Source organism: Schistocerca piceifrons, chromosome 9 (genome assembly GCF_021461385.2).
Source record: "Schistocerca piceifrons isolate TAMUIC-IGC-003096 chromosome 9, iqSchPice1.1, whole genome shotgun sequence".
NCBI lineage: Eukaryota > Metazoa > Arthropoda > Insecta > Orthoptera > Acrididae > Schistocerca > Schistocerca piceifrons.
The window spans coordinates 141,762,012-141,773,906 of NC_060146.1; the positions used below are offsets into that span (position 1 = coordinate 141,762,012).

General features: G+C 38.1%; 1 pseudogene; it reads right to left on the reverse strand.

The window, feature by feature from the left end:
• Positions 1 to 11,777: 11,777 nt before the first annotated feature.
• Positions 11,778 to 11,895, reverse strand: LOC124717442 (annotated as a pseudogene).

Sequence of the window (11,895 nt, forward strand, 5' to 3'; positions counted from 1 at the left end):
TTGTCCAATGAATACCCGTTTATCATCGTCATTTCTTCTTGGTGTAGCAATTTTAATGGACAGTAGTGTAGTTATGTATATCCTGAAGTGCCAATGAAACTGGTATAGGCATGCGTATTCAAATACAGAGGTATGTAAACAGGCGGAATACGGCGCTGCGATCGGCAATGCCTATATAAGACAATTGTCTGGCGCAATTGTTACGTCGGTTACTGCTGCTACATTGGCAGGTTATCAAGATTTAAGCGAGTTTGTACGTGGTGATATTGTCGGCGCACGAACGATGGGACACAGTATCTTCGAGTTAGCGATGAAGTGCTGATTTTCCGGGACGACCATTTCACGAGTGTCCCGTCAATGTCAGTAACTCGGTAAATCATCAAATCTCCGACATGGCTGCGGTCTGAAAAAATCCTTCAAACATGCGACCAAAGACGACGGAAGAGAATCGTTCAACGTGACAGAAGTGCAAACCTTCCGCAAACTGCTGGACCATTAACAGGTGTCAGCGTGCGAACCATTCAACGAAACATCCGATATCGGCTTTCGGAGCCTATAGCCCACTCGTGAACCCTTGATAACTGCACGACACAAAACTTTACGGATAACACGTTGCCTGGTCGGACGAGTCTCGTTTCAAATTGTATCCAGCGGATGGACGCGTAGGGGTATGAAGATAATTTCATGAATCCATGGACCCCGCATGTCAGCAGGGGACTGTTCGAGCAGGTGAAGGCTCTGTAATGATGTGCGACGTGTGCAGCTGGAGTGATATGGGACCCCTGATACGTCTAGATACGACTCTGACAGATGACACATACAGAAGCATCCTGTCTGATCAGCTGCATCCATTCACGTCCATTGTGCATTCCGACTGATTTGTGCAGTTCCAGCAGGACAATGCGATACCCCACATGTCCAAAATTGCTACGGACTGCCTCCAGGAACACTCTTCTGAGTTTAAACATTTCCGCTGGTCACCAAACTCCCCAGGCATAAACATTATTGACCATATATGGGATTCATTGCAACGTACTGCTCAAAGAGTTCTTCAGACATTGGTCGAGTCCATGACGCGTCATGTTGCGGCACTTCTGCGTGCTCGCGGTGGCCCTAGACGATACATCGTTTATTCATTCCGGGAATCGAGTATATTGACGATTTTTTCCTGTTATCAACAATGATACTAGTAAGATATCGGTCGCGTGAATTCGTAAACTTTCGAGCGTGTTTTATTTTTAAGGAACAAATGACAATAGAAATATTCTTTCTGTGATGTAATTACAAATTAACATTTTCTCTTTTGTGGGACCTGCAGCATATATTATGTCACATTAGGACATTCTGGAAAGATTTGGAAAACAATGCGATGTTCGATGTTTTATTCTGGTAGATACGCTTATTTCAGCTTTGTTGCCTTTATCATACATCTGCAGACAATCACGTTTATTTATAATTTATTTAATATATAATTTATAGAGGTTTTTACATTTGATGTTTTACTCATCTCCTGATGTTGTAGATAAACGTATATCAACTTTGATTAAACCGTTATGTCTGTAGCTGTTGGTGGTAATATTTTTTTCGGCAACGATTTAAAGCAGTTCCATAATTTGCTGTTTACATATATCATAATAGGTTGAAACCTTCCCGTCTCCTCTATACCTCTTTTGTTAATGATATCCTTCCCTTTTATAATAAACTATGAAACCATTCCTTACGATTTCTATCTCTTGCTTAATAATAACAAATGAAATCTTCTCTTTGAAATTTATTCTCTTTCTCTATCTTCGCATACAAATTTATTTGCTGCTTATTAAAAGTGATTTTCTGATTATTTCGACGAAACATAGAAAGCCCTCAGTCGTTATCTGCAATAACCCAAAACTGTTCCTTACGTTTTTTACTGTTACTGGATCGCCATCTGACTGCTACATCGAACTGCAACATAATTATACTTACTCTTTTACTATACTCTATTAGCTGCTGGTGGGCTTTCATAATAAGTGGCTGTATTTACTACCAAAGCTGATGTTATTCTTTAATACCAAAGCTGACGTTATTCTTTAATTAATTTGACTGAAGTTATGTAATTCATAGTTAAACTTTTTCTTGACAACAATAAAATTTTGCAAAGTTTTACGTTGGTGGCTTCTGAGATGGATTATAATTAGAAATACAACATTGCTGGCAGAAGTTAATTGTATTCTGAATGAAATGATTTTACAAACGTTCAAATGGGACTTACTTTTTACAATAATCTTACAACTAGCAATGCGCAAACATACCTTCAGTAGCCTTGAGTTTCTCAAAAAATTAATTCAATAATATTAGTTCCTCTTATTATAATAGTTAGCTGATGTCTCTGTACATCCGTTTATAATCTCTTGTAAATCATAGCTAGTGGCTGGCAGGCACACCTCTCCTCTCAACCTCTCGTTTCAGACCTGCTACCAACTCGCTTCGCATCTCGCTTAGTACTGACTTCCTACGAACGCTAAAGTGCGGTCTCTCCTGCCAACAATGCTTTCTGGTGCAGACAATCCCTGCTACCATTACAAAATGTATCAATGCGCGGTCTTTCCCGCTCTTTTCTTAAAATGTATCCATACGCGGTCTCTCCCGCCCTTTTTAAAAAGGTAATGTGTTCGTCAGTTACGAGTCATCTTGTCAGTCAACTATATATTATATTTGAGTTGTGTAGCACACATCGTCATTATTATTTATGAGAAAACATTTGTATTTTACGTAGAGTGCGACTCGGTATGCTGACATTTGGTGTGATCTATTTTTCCTATGTATGTATCTGATGTAAAAGATATCATGTTCAATGCAGAAAAATTTTTCGAGTAGCAAAGTACATATAGTAAGCAATTTAATGTGGTTTCTCCAACCGTAGTGCTGCGCTGCGCTCTGCCACCTGTTATCAAAATAAACCATTACTAAATTATATAACATACTAACATCTTCATTCTCCTTTCTCCTTTGTACCTCGTGTCATCTCTCTGCATAGCCAAAATAAAATATTCATTGTTAATAATCATCAGCGCACGGCGTGACTTCAATATCTCTCTGTATTACCTATAACAAAATATTCATGGTTAATAATCGTCAGCGCACGGCATGACTTCAACATCTCTCTGCATCTGGAAAAAAGCGTCAGCTCTCGGCATGACCTGTAAAGCATTTATCCACCTTTCTCCATATTCAATGCTTACATTATAATTAAAACTACGTTTATTTTGGTGAACTATGACAACAATGCTGCATGCACGGGTTAAAGAATACATCTAATTGCTACTACTGTATGAAAATTATTTGTACGTTTTATACATTTACTTTTAAAGTAGCCCTGTTAATTGCTTTACTTACCTCACATAATGTGAAATAAATGTCCTGCGAGAACGCTTCTAAGACTGCCATTAATGTTCAGTGTATTTATCTGCGGTCGAATCGAGGTGACCTGTTGTGCATGTAAATAACCCATTAGTAGCTCATTGTATTCGGGCTTGCTGGAATGTGTAAAAAAGCTCATTGTTATACTCTGTCTATATGTATCCCTATAAGACGGTTTTTCTATTTTAAGAATTTCTCTATGTTTGACATATGATGGTTTCCTCTCGATTTTTTTGTTCTGAGGGTCTCAATGTGTACTACATTAGCGTGCGGAATATTTCGAATTCTGTACGGTCCTGCGTATAGAAATTCAAATTTTTTGCATCGGTTCTTCCCTTTATGTGACAGATAATGGGTACGAACTAGTACCTTATCGCCAATCTCGTACTTGCGTAATCTACTTACCTGCTTCTGTTGTCTCTTCCGACGATCTTCAGCTCGTTTAATGTTCGCTAGTGCCACGTCTATTAACTCACAATGACGAAGTCTATGGTCCTTTGGAAAAGTAATCATTTCAGTAAGTTTATTCGGTGGGTCTTTATTCGTCAGTATTATATTTGGTGAGAGCATCGTTGACTCATTAGGTATTGCATTTATTATTTCCTGAAACTGTGAAATGTATTCGTCCCATGTTGTATGCTTTCTGTGGCAATAAATTCTACAAAGTTTCCCGATCTCTTTCATTATTCTTTCTGCCGGGTTAGAAGAACTGCGATATCTTAATATGTAAATTGGTGTTATGTTCTTACTCTCTAACATTTGTTTCCACATGTCTGACCTAAACTGCGGTCCGTTATCTGAAATAACCTTCTGTACATGTCCTACTATTGATAGAAAATCTCTTACAAATGCTCTTGATACTGATCTAGCTGTTGCTTTCCTTAGTGGAGAAAATGTTACAAATTTGGATGTCAGTTCTACGGCTACTAGAATATAACTATAACCTTTACTTGTACTGGGGATTTGACCGAAAAGATCTACTGCTGCCACGTGTCTTAACTTACCCGGTATGATGGGATACAGTGGTGGAATATGTGATACTGTAGATGATTTAGCTTTCTGACATATCTTGCAGGATGCTATAACTTTGCGAATGTGTTTTTCCATATTGTTGAAGTGACAATTTTGTCGAAGAATTAGAAAGCATTTCCTAGCTCCGTAGTGTGTATAGCTTAGGTGCGTATACCATATCAATTTGTTTCTGATCCCTTCTGGAAAGCGTAAAAGCCAATTGTTGCCGTCTGGGTACGAGCGAATAAACAGCATATTTTGATGTATAGTGTAATTATGTCTGATTTTTGCGTTGCTCTTGTCTCGCCAAAGCGTTAAAATCTCTTTTAGTGTTTCATCTTTCTGCCGTTCTCTCTCTATGTCCTGTAATGCTGATGATATAAAGTTTTCGAAAGCTACTTGTTTGATATACATAATACTATGGTTGTTGTAGCAGAAGGTATTTTCTTTCTCTAGTCGTTTATGCTGAATAGATCTCGATAGTGCGTCGGCAACAATATTCTGCGTGCCTGGAATGTGTACAATAGTAAAGTCGAACTCTTGTAGATATAATTTCCAACGGCTTAATCTATCATGCGTAAGTTTTGCTGATAATAAAAACTGGATTGCTCGGTGATCTGTATATACTGTGGTGTGTCCTCCATATAGATGATGACGGAATCTCTTAAATGCCCATACTACACATAGCGTCTCTAATTCTGTTACAGAGTGATTGCGCTCTGCTGGACAAAGTATCCTGCTTGCAAACGCAATATGTTTAACGATTGTCTTACCGTCCTCCTCTACTTCCTGGAAAATATGTACTCCTAATGCTGTAGTTGAACTATCTGTTGCGATGGAAAAGTTTTGTGTTGGGTCAGGATGCGATAACAAAGGTGCCCTTAGTAAAGCTTCTTTCAAATTCTCGAATTCAGCTTCAGCGTCTTCATTCCATGACCAAATTGTGTTTTTACTTGTGAGCTGGTATAGCAAGCGGGTGTCTAATGCTTTATAATGAATGAATTTTCTAAAATAATTAATAAGGCTTAAAAAGCTCCGAAGTTCCTTCTTATTTGTTGGCACGTCGATATCTTTCAATGCTTGCAATTTGTCGGAGTCTGGTGCAATACCTGTTTGTGAAATAATATGACCTAGACATTTTATTGAGGCTTTTCCAAATTCAGATTTACGGAGGTTTATAGTTATACCATTTTGCTCGAATGTATTCAGTAATTGTTGAAGGGTGTGGTTGTGCTGTTCTCAGTTTTCTGCTGCAATTAGAATGTCATCTACATACATAGTAATTTCGTTTTAAAGATCCTGTGGGATAATTGTATTCATGCCTCGTATAAAGCCTGCAGACGAAATCGTTAGTCCAAACGGAAGTTTACAAATTTGGTAACATTCACCAAAGCAAAGGAATGCCGTATACTTTTGGCAATTTGGATGCAACTGGATTTGCCAAAATCCTGATTTGAGATCGAGAGTGGTATATACAGAGGTGGCATGAAAGTTTGCAGTAACTCTTCTAACGTCTGTGGTCGGTCAGTTTCTGTAATGATTATTTTATTAACCTCACGTGAATCTAAAACCAAACGGAGTGATCCATCCTTCTTTTCAACGATGTGTAATGGATTTATATATTGGCTCGCTGCTGGTTCAGTTATACGCTGATCAATCATTGCTCATAACTCTTAACTGCTTCTGTGTATGTATGTGGGATTGGATAGTGTTTTGCTTTGAAAGTCTCGTGTGGTTTCACCTGAAATTCGTACATAAATCCTGTCATCGTTCCTGGTACACTGTTAAAAACTGTTTCATGTTGCACAAGAATATTTTCTAATTCTGTGCGCTCTGTGTCGTCTTTTGCTGTACTGTCTCCAACCTTGCGTGTAATTGTCTCTAATACATTATACTCCTGTTCCTCTGCCATATCGTTATTATGTGTATTCGTGTATAGTGTGAGATAAAAATCGTTATCTTTAGAATCTGCAATGATCTCGATCCTGTGCATATTTTGTTCTTCTGAGGATACTGTGTTTTGAAATCTCACTACCACTTCACAGTCTTCCTTCTGTAATGAATGTTAGGTATGACGATTTAAAGTCAATCTTTGCGTCGTACTGTACGAGAAAATTCATTCCTAGTATTATATCAGTTGTTAAATGTGGAACTATCCAACAATTGCTGTGGAAAATTTGCCCTGCAAAAACATACATTAATTGTATCTGTCTTTTCACTTCAATGATTTTTCCTGGAAATGCTCCCTTAACTTTAGTTTTGTGTAACGGGAATACTGGATAATCATTATCGCTATTGCATCTGTTAAATGTGTCTTCATTAATTATGCACATTGGTGAGCCTGAATCAATTATTGCTAAAATATTTTTTGACTTTAAATTTATCTGGATTATTGGGTGGCATATAGTTTTTTGCATGATCGGTTTTTTTTGTAACAATGTGTCTCGCACGTCGTCGAATGTAATGGCATTCTCTATCGTTATCTTTTCTCTGTCCTTATCCATAGTGTCATCATTTAGAGATTCATCACAGGCTATCTCTAGTCATAAAAGTTCTGACATTTCATTTTCTGTTGGGGAGTGTTGTGTGTTTTCTATGAGCTGCACTGTTCTACCGTTTTGATTATTAGCGGTAGGTGGCGGATGAAATCTTGTGTCTGGTACATTCATACGATAACTCGGTTGTTGTGCACCGTTTGAATTTCTATGAAAATTATCATTGTAGAATGTCCTTTGCGGTCGGTGTTCGTTTTCTCTCCTTCTGTCGTCACAACTGTAGTTATGCGGCGAGGCACGCGTGTTTCTCTGAAAAGGCTGTCTTTGTTCGTTTTGTGTATTTTGCTGCTGACCCATGTAATTGTTTGCATCCGTCGCCTTTTCTTGGCGACGAGTCGTGTGAAAGTTTGACCGGTTCGGCATTTCCTGTCGTATATGTGTCGTGTTATTTGGATGGCTTTGTTGTTGTCTTGAATTGTAATGTACATTGTTATTATACTGCTGTTCATTGCATCCCTGTGTGTATTCTCGACTAAAGTTTTCATTTTCGCTGCGAAAGCGTTTATTATGATTGTTATTGCCAAATCGTGTATGCTCAAAATTATTATTGTTTGTCTGGTTTGCGTTATCGTGAAAAGTTCTTATTAACAAACGCATAATCTGCCTGGTGTGCCTCTAGCAATTGCAGGATGTCTCTAAATGCGTACACGCTGTCCTTTTGGTGGCCTGTTAATGACACTTTCAGTGCTCTGGGGAGTTTTGAAATACACAACTGTATTAATGCGGATTGACTGTATGGCTCATTGAGGTATTGGTTTTGTTCAACCATATACTCAAAAAATTGTGTGATTGTTGGGAAAGTAGAATTCTCGAAATTTGGTAGACTAATCAGCAGATCTTTAATGCTACTCTGTGTGGTATCTGACCAATATGCTGCTATAAATGCTTCCTGGAATGCTTCTACTGAAAAACACTGTCTAGCAATTGATCGCATTCTTCTCGCTGCTTCCCCTTCAAGAAAACTAATAATAAATTCTAGCTTATGTTGAACTGGCCATGATGGTGGGAGTGCCGCATTGAATTGTTGGATCCAGTCCAGTGGATGTATTTGCGTCCTGTCGTTTTTAAATGTTTTAAACTTTCTCACTGAAAGGAAATGCTTGTGGTCGAAACCGTCATGTCTTTAGGTGTAATTATTTTCGTAATGTTGTGAATATGAATTTATGTGTCTTTCTGTCTGGTTAAGATCTCCCACTCTCTGAAGTCTACCGACATTATGTGTACTGTGCATCTGAGGCATGTCGTAATGGTGTGTGTTCTGTTGGAATTGATTGTTTGCAGTTGTTTCTTGTGTGTCAGCTATCCTTTGCTGTAAAAAATTGAGTTTCAGATGCAGCAAATTATTACGTGATTCTAGGTCTGCGATTGTTTGTTGCACATTTGTAATTTGCGCATCTTTACTATTAGAAATCTGTTGAACTGAGACAGGTGCAGTGTCATCCGATATACTGTCATTGGTAGTATCTAACAGGTCTGTTCTTTAGTGAGTTCGTTGATCATTTTTGTCAATTCGTTTCGTAACTTACGATTACTTTTGGTTACTTTCTTAAAATCTGCTTCAAATTTTCTGAGTTTTGATTGATTTCTATGTGTTCCATTCTGTCAATTAGTGTCAGAACTTCTTCTGTTAATTTATCCCTAATATTCTGGATTTCAGTGTCTGTAGAAATTTTCGCCTCAGTTGTGTGTGATTGGATTTCCGTGAGCCTCTCTTGTATTTCAATATTTGTCTCCTTAACCGTTTCGATTTCTTCCGAAATCGAGTGTATGTAATTGTCCACGTAAGTTTTTCCCTGAGCAAACACTTTTTTTTTGTCGTCCTGTCGCTGATTATTAATTGTTTGTAATAGTTCTTTTCGTTCTTTATCCTGCGATCGCACCAGTTTGCGGTGACGTATCAAACAGTTTTCTGTGTGATTGTTAAAACGTTCATCAATGTGAGCGTTTTGCTTACAAAAGTTCTCTGTCATTGTTTCTCGTATGCTAACCGCGAATGCTTCTTGTTTATCTGTTATTTCTTGAATCTTGGAGTGTAATTCTTCGTTTGATTTTTCAGCGACTACCTTGATTCCGTTTTTCTAGACCTGCTGATTCTTGTGCCCTTCTGTTAAAGTTTTGATTCATGTCTTGTCTCATTTGTAGCAAAAATGCCATTATTGGATCAGTTTCGGATTGACTTTTGTGTGTATTTATATTCGTTGTTAAAAGTTGTACATCTGTGTTCATTTGAACATCCTCAGCCGATTGTGATCGTGTCACCTCTTCCGTGGCTTCGGAATTTTTGTCAATAAAACTGTGATATCTGCTACGCAGATTGTGTATCTGTGTACCGTTTGAATCTGTTTCGGCACGTAATGGAGTCACACTGTTTGACTGCATTATAGTGGTTTCGTTACTGAAACTATTATGTCTGCTACGCGTAATTTGTGGCTGTGGAGCGTCTGTTGTATTTACAAACAAATTATTTTGCACTCATGTCTCATTATCAGTTGGCATTTCTGAAGTTGATTGTTCGTCAAAAGATTCCATATTATTACTGCTCTCGAATGTCTGTTCACCTAATGTTACACTACCGCGTTTTTCACACGTATTATTTCTGTGTATTCCTTAAAAGAATTTCTCGTCACTATTTTCTACACTTTTATCGCTTTGAGAACGAGTAATTATTTTGCGGGACATTGTCTATAATTAACACACGCAACAAAATATATCACTGTTCAAAGCGGATTTAACACTGAACAAACACTTTTCAACGCAGAATCAATAGAGCAAACATAATTGCCGATGGGCTGTGAATTAAAGGTATACAGTTTAGTATAACCGTTGCGCCACTTAACACTACCTTATTCATACAATTGCCAGAGTCAGTATATTCATGTTCACAGTAGATTCACTAAAGAGTCTTACCAATTGGATGTCGCCAAGTGAAACCTCTATACCTCTTTTGTTAATGATATCCTTCCCTTTTACAATAAACTATGAAACCATTCCTTACGATTTCTCTCTCTTGCTTAATAATAACAAATGAAATATTCTCTTTGAAATTTATTCTCTTTCTCTATCTTCGCATACAAATTTAATTGCTGCTTATTAAAAGTTATTTTCTGATTATTTCGACGAAACATAGAATGTGTCGTCGTCGTGGCCCTCAGTCGTTATCTGCAATAACCCAAAACTGTTCCTTACCTTTTTTACTGTTACTGGATCGCCATCTGACTGCTACATCGAACTGCGACATGAATATACTTACTCTCTTTTACAATACTCTATTAGCTGCTGGTGGGCTTTCATAAGTGGCTGTATTTACTGCTAAAGCTGATGTTATTCTTTAATAGTAAAGCTGACGTTATTCTTTAATTAATTTGACTGAAGTTACGTAATACATAGTTAAACTTTTTCTTGACAACAATAAAATTTTGCAAAGTTTTACGTTGATGGTTTTTGCGATGGATTATAATTAGAAATACAACATTGCTGGCAGAAGTTAATTATATTCTGAATGAAATAATTTTACAAACGTTCAAATGGGACTTACTTTTTACAATAATCTTACAACTAGCAATGCGCAAACATACCTTCAGTAGCCTTGAGTTTCTCAAAAAATTAATTCAATAATATTAGTTCCTCTTATTATAATAGTTAGCTGATGTCTCTGTACATCCGTTTATAATCTCTTGTAAATCATAGTTAGTGGCAGGCAGGCACACCGCTCCTCTCAACCTCTCGCTTCAGACCTGCTACCGCCTCGCTTCACATCTCGCTTACTACTGACTTCCTACGAACGCTAAAGTGCGGTCTCTCCTGCCAACAATGCTTTCTGGTGCAGACAATCCCTGCTACCATTACAAAATGTATCAATGCGCGGTCTTTCCCGCTCTTTTCTTAAAATATATCCATACGCGGTCTCTCCCGCCCTTTTTAAAATTATATCAATCTGCGGTCTCTCTTACCAACAATACTTTGGTGCAGACATTCCCTGCTACCACAATTATTGCCGACATGACAAATATTAATTATTCCTACTTAATCCTATTAATAAAATAGAAACATCTTTCATATATTGTGGTTTGACAATAAACAATAGAAATATACACGTCTTACAAGGTTTGTTATTTTTTGACAGTGGTAGTAATTCAGCGTTGACATACATACACTATCCACGAAACCACAAATATCTTTGAGAAAATAACCGTCAACATTGAATTTCTACAACTGGCAGGTCGTAAGAAACGTATTATAATATTCGTGCGACAGCAAATTATTGAACAGTTTTATAGCGTTGCTGAAAATAACATGTTTAATCAGCCTTGATTTAAAAAAAATACCATCATAACCTTTACTTTCTAAATAACAGATTTTACGTGCGTACAGTGTAAATGAGTGCTTATTTTTTTCCATACACTTCTACCAGACCTTGAACTACTGGGTTGAGGACAGAGTCAGATAGTTCTTCGTTTCCATCAAATCCCTGCTCCTCTTATATAGGAACAGTGACGATTACTCTTTCTGTTCATCCCTAAAATTCTAAAAACATATCCATAGGTTTCCAGTTAGCCGAAGATTAGATTAAAGAATTCTTTAAAAGTGAACTTTTGGTTTTGTAAGACAGCAACAACACACCGTCTTCAGGCCACAAGTGGCCCATCGGGACCATCCGACCGCCGTGTCATCCTCAGCTGAGGATCAGATAGGTGGAGTGTGTGGCCAGCACACTGCTCTCCCGGTCGTTATGGCGGTTTTCTGTGACCGGAGCCGCTACTACTCGGTCGAGTAGCTCCTCAATTGGCATCACAAGGCTGAGTGCACCTCGAAAAATGACAACAGCGCATGGCGGCCAGGACGGTCACCCATCCAAGTGCCGGCCACGCCCGACAGCGCTTAATTTCGGTGATCTGACGGGAACTGGTGTATCCACTGCGGCATGGCCGTTGCC